Genomic DNA, 11,860 nt, shown 5'->3' on the forward strand with positions numbered 1-11,860 from the left:
CATTTGAGGTACAAGTTAAACGTACGTGATAGACCTGGGTTAATTAAATTCCAGTTCTATGATATAAAATAAGGAGCCAAAAATATTAGCTAAAATACAGAGATTATTAATATCAAGAAGTTTATTTACGGACGTTAAATCATTTATTCAATAAATTGTTTTTGTTTTAACTTGATTCATTCATATACATTGCCAAGTATTTTTATAGTAGACTTAACTCCTTGCTATTACTAAAAATAAACACCATAGAATTGTTTCTATAACACAAGATTTTCACAATAATTAGAAATACAAATCTGAAAGAGGTTTATTAAGGAGATCTCTGAAAAGTTAACGCTATATAATCAATTCTATTAATGCGGGTTGAAATCATCCTTTGTGATAAGCGTCCACGAAAAGTATATTTTTTATGGAAAGTATATATATAGTCCAAGGGTTGGGAGGGTCCATCGTGCACCACACACCCACCAACGTTCGTGTACCCTTATACCGCCCATTTACGAATCAAATTGTCGCCAAAGAACATTTTCAGATTCTTTTTTCATTACAAGCCTATCTTTGTACCCCACTGGCGAAAAAGTCAAGATTTTTCTGCCTCCATTGTTGAATTGAACATATATTATTACATAAAGAGCTAATTAAAGGTATTGGGCAGAAGTTATTTCCCCTTATAAACGTCCTCTCCCACTGTTCGAGTGTCGAAGTCATCTTGGGACAACAAATAGGAATAAACTAAATTTATACATATAGGTATCATCTCTCAGTTACCGATATCACTACTCCAGCAAAGCTCAAGGTTGTCTAGCAAGCTATTTTCTGACTGGGTGCCATCCTTTTGGGGTATGGAGTAACGGCATTGCAACCTCTTACCTTGTATGAGTACCGATATCACCATTTCATCGTACTTTGAAGACCGACTGATTTCTCAGCATACCTATTAATTCATAAATTGACCATTATTAGTTTAGTTCCAAATGGAAAGTTAAAGGAAAAAACATCAAAAACCTAAGTAATATTATAACAAAACTAGCCGTAGCAAAATTTACCAGAAACATCGTCCGCCATCTTGCGGCAATGGTAACTACAGTTACCTCTATTACATTTATACGAGTGAACAGTATGATGAAAGTTGCGGTAACACTGATACGGTTATTGAGTTATAATTATATGTCAAATATGTACCCATACCCGCCAAAAATTCGCTAAAACTGATATATTTTTTGATGTCAGAATTAAGCATGTCTGCAAGACAGTTAATCTGATTTGTACATACATGTTTTCATTATAAATGCAAGAAAGTCATTATGTAAGTTTTTAATGCTATAAACGATAGTTTGTGTCAATAAAGAGGCATATTTAAGCGGGGTAGGGGTACCATTCTTTCGCCTAAACGGCACTGAAGAAGTTTTTGAAAGCGTTCAATATTTTGGCTCATTAGAAAGCTGGGATGTTATATAAACGTTTCTGAAATACAACAGCTGTTAATTCATTTTTTTCAACTACAGGTGAAATGGAAGAAAATCTGAAATTCCGAAAATTTCCTAGTTTAAGAAAAGGCTATTATTGTCACCTTAAAACTGATAACTAGGGGCCTGGAATGAAAGCTATGGTCTCATTTATATTCCTCAAAGAAAATAAGCCTTTCACGATTTTTGATGTCGGAAAGGAAATTTTCTATCGAATGGTAACAGATTTGAACCGTGCAAAAACTTGTACAGCCGAGCTTATAGAACTTTCTGTGGAGATATCGAAAATCCAATTTTTAGCAATGTTTGATTAATTCTGACTATGAAAATCGCCACAAGTGACCATAAGAACCACAGAAGTATCAATTTGGATAGTACTAAACAAAAAATACCAAATAAGCCATTTATATTGTCGGGTAAGTACTCTGAGGGTTTGGACATGGAAACATATGTCGATTTAAGCGAATTTTCGGTGGGATAGGGGTATATATTTGGCAGATAACTCAATAACCACAAGCACTGCCGCAACGTTAGTGGAAACCTGAGACATGGGGCTATTTCATGATAGTTTTATATGCAAATTTATTACTTTCTGCAGAAACTAAAAGGTCGATGAATAAAAACACCAAAAAAAATGAATGTTTGCTTCAATGATGTACAAAAAATGGCAAAAAAGAAATGCTTCAGTTTATTTCTTGGCGACAAATTGATTCGTAAATGGTAGATTTAAGGAACTTTAAAAACTGTATTGGAGTTGATGACTTGGAGTTCACGGGGTTATCACAGCCCACGTACTAATGAGCTTATCTCGAGAATAATGCTGTAAGTAAGTTAAATATCAAAACTTAAAATCGGAATGCTGTTCACCATATATAAACCCAGTTTTTTTATATTATTTGATATATATAATTCATCTACTTATATCCACAGTACAATCAAAGATTGGCTGCTATATTTTTTTTGGCCTATGAAGAAATTACCTCAATCACGTGCACACTAAATAACCTGCGAAAAAAATACAACAGTCATTCCTTATAATTCAATTAGTATCAAATTCGACGAGTAAATCATTAAATTAAGTTGTTGGCATCATAGTCACATAACAAAATTTGGTCTATGAGATGATGGACAAAATATTTCATCCAATCAGAAAGTGTGTGACGTCTAAAATTAAACTATTTAGGGATAACTCAGACTGTTTCTCCTGCTTAACAAAAAGGCAAAAATTCCGGTCCCTTTAACCAATGGACCAAGAATATTTTTTTTTTCAATATTTCAAGCCCGACTTTAATAAGTTTACGTCACTACGCTGTCTCGACGAATAGATAAGTATTTGAATAGGTCTACGGTCAGATAACTAACAAATATACATATAATTTTTACGTTGCCGTGGTGAATTAATAAGTTCTTGATCGTCTTAGCGATCTATTTTTTTATTTCCAAATAGTCCATATGGAGTTTCGTACTCAGTAAAATACTTTTATTGTCTCTGAAATCGGAAAGATGTTAATTAAATTCTGACATTTATGTTTGAAACAAGTAGAGCTGTTCAGTTGTGTTATAGGCTAAAAACCACTAATTCCACTTCCCATAGGCTTCTATGCTAATTTCACAATATTCAATGGCTTCTCTGGACTTTACCTTAATTTTAACCTGCAGAGGACTACATATCAGCATGATTCTACATATGTCAGCTCACAATCCTCAGTATGGCATGTGGGGTTAGCAGACTTGCAGTGCAGTACTGGTCACCGGAAGTGAAGTGTCTATAAATAGCATGGGAAATCCCAGTGTTTTCACAAGATAGGGGTATATTTAGAAATCATTATGGAGATTAGGCTTCACATCACAAGAAGCAAAATGCACCTATAAAATGTACAGAAATGTTTTTCCTTTCAGAAACTGTTTAAATTTTTTAAATGAGATGAGAACTTTTTCCACAGCACTATGAGGAACAGGGGTAATTTCTGCGTAGGACTATTTTTGCCTACGTTCCAAATGCTCATTGGTTGAATTGGTGGTCTGTAACCTATATCTAACAAGTTTTCTGATCTTCTGAGTACAATTAGTTTTGCGACCCTGATGGAGGCAACATCAATAATTTTGCTTGGTTGACCTCCCTGCGAATGACGCATAAATGTTGAATAAAAGCTTTCGAAAAAAATTTCGCAAAATTCCTGAAATCGAAATATTTTGCCGGGTTTCTGACCCCCGCCCCCACAACAATATTTAGAAGAGGTGTATTTGTATTTCAATACAAGAAAAGAACTGATATGATGCTTTACATAACAGATTCACTAGCGTACATCCTATGTACAAAATAGTAAATAATTTCAGAATTCAGGATGACAAAGTATCTCGGAACAATATAAAAAAATACATTTTATAATTCATAATATATTTTATGGTGATCAAGTACACTATTGCTGCTGTCTTTCTATGTTGCTTTACCCCACATCATGCAACATCTCCTCCATTACACTCAAGTTAATTCTCTTTTTTTTTGTTTATGTGTCTATATAGCGCCTGGTGAGATTATCGCTTTCCCGCAAACTTAATAATTGCTTTCAAAGTTATTTCAGTCGTCATATTTACGTGTTCAGTGTAACTTGCCCGGTATATATACTTAGAGATCCCGATGTTTTTTAAGCAGATGCAAACTGAGATCATTTGATGTACATTTTGCTAGTATTTTTACCTGAATCATATTGTTAATGATAATTATACTGATTAAATTGAAGAAGAAAAAAATTACAATGACACAACCCTTGATTAAATAACCCTAGATAACATACATCAATGATCAGACACCATGTCTAGGCCACCCTGCGTCGATAGAATTGATTGGTTTAGCTATCAGTCTTCAGTGCATTTTATATTTATCAATTAGAGTGACATTAACTGTTCCGACCTTACCACAGCACATGGCGTTACCCTTTGTTGCTGCACATTTGATGAATGTTGAAGGTAATAACGTGATTGGGTAAATATGCATAATGAGAAAACCGATATAAATCGGAAGTGGTCACGATATGTGTTATTTTATCACACTATGTTATTGTATTGTACGCGTCGTCAATTTTTTATTTAAAAAATGCCTTTCCAAATTATATTTACTGCATATCTAATAAAGGACGCTTATTGCTACATTCAACTCGTTTCGTTTTTGTTATAGCCTGAGCTACTTCTGTGATTCTTGAGTAACTTTTGGTGACGGTTGTAATATTGCTATACTACATGTCTCAATATTCTTGATATTGTTGTTGTCCTATGATATGTAATTTTAAATAAATACATTGAAAAAAAAAGAAGAAATATGAGTCTGATGTGTTAAAATGTATGATTTTCGGGTCGACAATATTTTTGCCAAGATTTGACGACATGTGCTCAAATTGTGCATTGTAATACCATGTGCCACTTTCGGCTGTTCCTACATTTATTTGTATGCCGATAGGTTTTTACCAGGGCTACCACAGAAATCAAAGACTGAAGTCTTCAAAGTCGCTACTTGTCAAATATTTTCTGTCACTGATTTTGGCTTACTTCCAACATCCGAAATGGCACGAATGCAATATACTCTAAAATCGGGTGACTTCCGCTAAAATCATGATTGCGTACTCTTTCGTAACGTACCGTGATGACCCGACTGTTTTCAATTACCCGGAACCAGTTTATATAGGTTACAGACCACCAATGAGCATTTGGAACGTAGGCAAAAATAGTCCTACGCAGAAATTACCCCTGTTCCTCATAGTGCTGTGGAAAAAGTTCTCATCTCATTTAAAAAATTTAAACAGTTTCTGAAAGGAAAAACATTTCTGTACATTTTATAGGTGCATTTTGCTTCTTGTGATGAAGCCTAATCTCCATAATGATTTCTAAATATACCCCTATCTTGTGAAAACACTGGGATTTCCCATGCTATTTATAGACACTTCACTTCCGGTGACCAGTACTGCACTGCAAGTCTGCTAACCCCACATGCCATTCTGAGGATTGTGAGCTGGCATATGTAGAATCATGCTGATATATAGTCCTCTGCTGGTTAAAATTAAGGTTAAGTCCAGAGAAGCCATTGAATATTGTGAAATTAGCATAGAAGCCTATGGGAAGTGGAATTAGTGGTTTTTAGTCTTTATAACTGGCAATGGCTATATGTAGATATCGGGGTCCTGATAATACAAATATGACCTATATATGGTAAATTGTAACGAGCCTCTGGGTTTGAATCGGGAAGTGGGTAATATTACATAAATTCAATGCTAACCGACCATTTCATGTTTTAATGTAAACTTCCCTTTCTCATACAAGCTAAAAAACGTGTATGATATTTTTAAAAGAGGTACGTTGTAGCGATCTTTGGGTCGCTTATGATATTGACCAGGGAACCAGATTAGGAACCAGATTAAACAAACTGGCAATGAATATTCATAGATATCGGAACCCTTCAAATGTACATGATCGTCTTGTAACGAGCCGTTCTCATACAAGCAAAAACACACGTTTAACACACGTGTATGATATTTAAGAGGTACACCTTTATCTCGCATGAAGCTAGAACTATGACGCTAAGACGGCAAAGATCTGCAGAACTACGTGGAGTATAAATGTATAATTATGTAAATAATTTGAAAATATAACGTACTGAAATTACGAGTGCAAGAAGTCGCTAGCTACGGAAGCATGTTAGGGCCTCCCTTTTTATTTTTTTTTTTAAATTGTCGACTTTAATCTTGGAATTATCAACTTTAATATTGGAAATTCCAACTTTTATCTTTGAATTATCGACATTAATCTTGGAAATTCCAACTTTAATCTTGGAATTAGCAACTTTAATCTTGGAATTATCAACATTAATCTTGGAAATTCCAATGAGCGTCGGACCAATGAGTGTCGGACTTATGAGTGTCGGACTATCGATGTTATTCATAACATTATCAAACCGGAACAATGTTCGAATTCGTCATGATAAAACTATATATCACTTCAATATCTTCACGGCAAAAACTAGCGCGAAAAACGTTTCGCCGGAAATCATACTTCATTTCCTTTTTAAAACAGATGTACCAATGGCATGCAGATTTTAATATATTTTAAATTATTAATATTTTTACGGGCGATTTATTATTTTTTGCCTATTTTTCCTATTTTTAGGTCAAGGACAACCCCTCCCCCGGTCAATTGTATATCCCCTTAAAATCCTGAATCCGCCCCTGAATACAATGGAATGGTTGAATCGTCATAATATTCAGTTATTACGTAACGGAAACTCGAGATAATGTCAAAAGTCCGACGCTCATTGGTCCGACACTCATTCGTCCTAGAAAATTCCAAGAATAACGTTGATAATTCTCAGATTAAAGTTGATAATTCCAAGTTTTACGTTGATAATTCCAAGTTTTACGTTGATAATTCCAAGTTTTACGTTGATAATTCCAAGATTCGAGTTGATAATTCCAAAATTGAAGTTTGAAATTCCCAAATGAAAATTGATAATTCCAAGATTGAAGTTGGAATTTACAAGTTTAAAGTTGATAATACCAAGATTAAAGTTGGAATTTACAAGTTTAAAGTTGATAATGCCAAGATTAAAGTTAGCAATTCCAAGATTAAGTTGATAATTCCAAGATTAAAGTTGGCAATTCCAGATTAAAATTGATAATTCCAGGGTTAAAGTTGATAATTCCAGGATTAAAGTTAGTAATTCCAAGATAAAAGTTGATAATTCCAGGATTAAAGTTGATATTTCCTGGATTACAAGTCGTTAATTCCAAGATTATAGTTGGAATTTCCAAGTTTAATGTTGATAATTCCATGGTTTAAGTTGGAATTTCCTAGTTTAATGTTGATAATTCCAAGATTAAAGTTAGCAATTCCAAGATTAAGTTGATAATTCCAAGATTAAAGTTGGCAATTCCAGATTAAAATTGATAATTCCAGGGTTAAAGTTGATAATTCCAGGATTAAAGTTAGTAATTCCAAGATAAAAGTTGATAATTCCAGGATTAAAGTTGATATTTCCTGGATTACAAGTCGTTAATTCCAAGATTATAGTTGGAATTTCCAAGTTTAATGTTGATAATTCCAAGGTTAAAGTTGGAATTTCCTAGTTTAATTTTGATAATTCCAAGATTAAAGTTGGTAATTCCAAGATTAAAGTTGATAATGCCAAGATTAAAGTTGATAATTCCAGGATTACAAGTCCGAAATTTCAAGATTAAAGTTGGAATTTTTAAGTTTAATGTTGATAATTCCAAGGTTAAATTGGAATTTACAAGTTTAAAGTTGATAATGCCAAGATTAAAGTTGATAATTCCAGGATTACAAGTCGGAAATTCCAAGATTATAGTTGGAATTTCCTAGTTTAATGTTGATAATTTCAAGATGAAAGTTGGCAATTCCAAGATTAAAGTTGATAATTCCAGGATTACAAGTCCGAAATTTCAAGATTAAAGTTGGAATTACTAAGTTTAATGTTGATAATTCCAAGGTTAAAGTTGGAATTTCCAAGTTTAATGTTGGTAATTCCAAGATTAAGGTCGACAATTTGAAAAAAAAAAATAAAAAAGGATGGCCTTAATACGCTTCCGTAGCTAGCAATATTAGCGAGTTAAAAAAAAAAAAGCGACCATCCCAGTCTTTCAATTTTCGTTATTAAGATGGTGTTATATATCTCTGAATATCCTAACTTCCATTTGTTTAAAGTTTAAAGTTGATAATACCAAGATTAAAGTTGGAATTTACAAGTTTAAAGTTGATAATGCCAAGATTAAAGTTGATAATTCCAGGATTACAAGTCGGAAATTCCAAGATTATAGTTAGAATTTCTAAGTTTAATGTTGATAATTCCATGGTTAAAGTTGGAATTTCCTAGTTTAATGTTGATAATTCCAAGATTAAAGTTAGCAATTCCAAGGTTAAGTTGATAATTCCAAGATTAAAGTTGGCAATTCCAGGATTAAAATTGATAATTCCAGGGTTAAAGTTGATAATTCCAGGATTAAAGTTAGTAATTCCAAGATAAAAGTTGATAGTTCCAGGATTAAAGTTGATAATTCCTGGATTACAAGTCGCAAATTCCAAGATTATAGTTGGAATTTCCAAGTTTAATGTTGATAATTCCAAGGTTAAAGTTGGAATTTCCTAGTTTAATGTTGATAATTCCAAGATTAAAGTTAGCAATTCCAAGATTAAAGTTGATAATTCCAGGATTACAAGTCCGAAATTTCAAGATTAAAGTTGGAATTACTAAGTTTAATGTTGATAATTCCAAGGTTAAAGTTGGAATTTCCAAGTTTAATGTTGGTAATTCCAAGATTAAGGTCGACAATTTGAAAAAAAAATAAAAAAGGATGGCCCTAATACGCTTCCGTAGCTAGCAATATTAGCGAGTTAAAAAAAAAAGAAAAGCGACCATCCCAGTCTTTCAATTTTCGTTATTAAGATGGTGTTAGATATCTCTGAATATTCTAACTTACATTTGATTTGAACTTGCTGTTCAAATTGAAGAGACATCTGACACACCATCCGCGTCTGCCTTATATGCATAGACCTTTAGCTGTGCATGATTGAAATCGAAACTTTATGATAAACGATCGAGATGATTTTGACTTTCCAACAATTGCAAACTTCCCCTTTCTTTAAGTCAATATACCAACATCAGCAACCGATGGAACATATACATTTCACAGTTGATCCGTTACTGCCATGCATATGATTTGTACACCGACTTTCTTTAATAAGTAGAGCGATGGTACTTTCAAATACACATCTAAGGCAAGGGTATGTATAACCTTTGAGGCTATCCTCACTACAAAGTCGCAATTTGATTGACCGACGTCGAAGTTTCTATCTCACGTACAGATGAGACAAGATGATTGGCCACCGAACATGACGCTTACCGAATTTTATTCATTTGCAATATGACTGGTGCCGCTGGTGGGGCGGGACTACTTACCCTTCCGGAGCACCCAGTCACTCCTGTTAGTTTTTGCGAGAGTTCATATTGTAAGTAATTTAGTATTTAGCGTGTTCTTCAGTTTTAATATTTTAATGAATTAAAACGTCGTTGTTTACAAATGTGTATATAAATCGCGTCTGTTCCCTGTTTTCACGTATTGGCCACGTCTCTGGATTTTGATGTATCTTAAATGCCCTTCTTTTTAAGCTTCGGTACTGTTTGTCTATATTTATTGCGTTTTCTTTTGAGTTTTTGCATCAAAGGTATCATTTTATTACCACCTTTAATTAAGATAGAACGTAGATTGATTATCTGTAGTGGCGGATACAGAAATTCTGAAGGGGCGGGAGATGGGGGGTTCCGCTGACTTCCAGTGCTTTATATGATCAGCCAAACTTTTCAAAAGGTCACACAAAAAGCAGATATACTATATAATAGGCTCAGGAATTGGCTTATATACGTTCCTGTAACTCATGTAAGCCGTATATCTAGATACTTAGAGAAGCCAAGTCCTATCACAAGCTCTGTCATTGGCCAAGTGATACACAGTCTTGGCCTTCCACCTCGAGGGTGATTCCCTTTCTGATTACATTAGTCTATTATACGAGAGACTATATATATGAGAGGTAGGAAATGATGTCAGTCTACAAAAATAAATTGTGGTGTCTTCTTGTTTTTTTTTCTTATTTTGATTTATTATTTCGATTATGTTTGCACGAATTAATTTTGAAATGGTTGTATTCTATTATAGGACTAAATTAGAATTAACAAAAGATATGCGTGTGTGTTGGTTAAAACGAGATAAAATCGACACAAATGGATACTGCACAAAACAGAGACAGAAGTAAAAGCATTTGTCAAGAAGCCAATAACTCATTCAGTAAATTCCTGTTATTGATAAGAATAGTGAATAAAAGAATACAACTGCACTACCAGCTAAAAATATGAAACAACGCTTATTAACAAAACAGAAGCCAAAAGAAAAAAACATTAAAAAATTATTTGAACGACTTTTAAATTCCTTTGTATCCATTCTACTAAATAAAAAGAGTTGATCGAATTTGGGTCCGCTCTTATTTATTCATTGTTCATTGAACATGTATTTATTTAGGCCACCATTGTCGAGTTGTAAGCGGAGTTTAACAAGATAAGTATAAGCATCGTCAACTTGAGAGGGGATCTAAAAGTTATTTTATATAGCCTCTGAATATATTTCATTTTTCAAAAGCTAATAATATAAATATTTTTTTTCAGTTTCAAAAACAAAAATATTTTTTATGATACAAAATTTTCACATTTCAAACTAATCTCGACCATTCAAAGCACGCTTAAACCAGTTCTAAATTTACTTTGGCACTAGACGGAGTTAATCTGCAATAGTGGACACGAATCACAGACCCCCGTTTCACACAGAGCCTCACCCCTTGTGGTAGTACACAGTGGGCGAGACTCTGTCTGATAGGGCACCTGTGCCTGAATTATTTCTATGGAAAATATTTGTGATAATTATTAACATTTCAGTTGTGATATAGATTTGTATGGACATTATTTTATATTGTTGATCTTCAGAAATGTTTGAAATATTACATCATTTTGTATTGCTGATAACTTTGCATTGTGGCATTAAACCCTTTAAAATATGTTCACATTGAATTTGAATGATTATGTTCATCTGTCACACATGTGCTAGTGGCAGTTCTATCATTTTAAAAATCTACTATAGAGTTTGTTTATGGTTAAATAAATGACCATGCACTGACGAACTGAATGAAAAAATTAAATAAGTGAAACGTTTTACTTCTCGTTTTGTCTAAAATTATGCTCATAAAGACCATCATGAATAAAAGTGTGGAATTGTTTTGTGCGAGTCGCACATGAATGTAATCACCATGTATTGAAAATATAGTCTACTGTTTTGACAGATGGAATGTTGAAAAAAAAATAATAATCTGTAAGTAATACTTTTTTTCTGAAACAAATTTAACAAGTAGAATAAACAGTAACGAGTAAAAGTACGAAATATGAGCGTTATGAATACATGTGTAAAAGTAGTTCTGACACACGTGTTAATACAGATGTACTGCCATCGGAAGTGACTTTAACCAATCACATAATAGTATTTCCAGATATGCAAATAATGTAAGAATTAACATCAACAACCATATAAGTCTTTGTAATGATTTTATTTAAATTGATATTTTCGGAGTTTAAATTTACAAATTAATATATTTATGCATAGGCAAATGGGAAAGGAACCATATTGAAATACCCAATATTTATACCCTTTCAAATAACATGCTGGGAGGACATCTTCACATTCCAACACAAATTGTGAAAAATAAAGGCATGCATGTATGATATAAATTTTAATTGGTATAAAACCAAATTAGTTATTTCTAGCTCATCTTCTCTATTCTTCATTTTTAAGGCAATC

This window comes from Perna viridis, chromosome 1 (assembly GCF_037379345.1).
Source record: "Perna viridis isolate PV_CMFRI_1.1 ecotype Kerala chromosome 1, ASM3737934v1, whole genome shotgun sequence".
Taxonomy (NCBI): domain Eukaryota; kingdom Metazoa; phylum Mollusca; class Bivalvia; order Mytilida; family Mytilidae; genus Perna; species Perna viridis.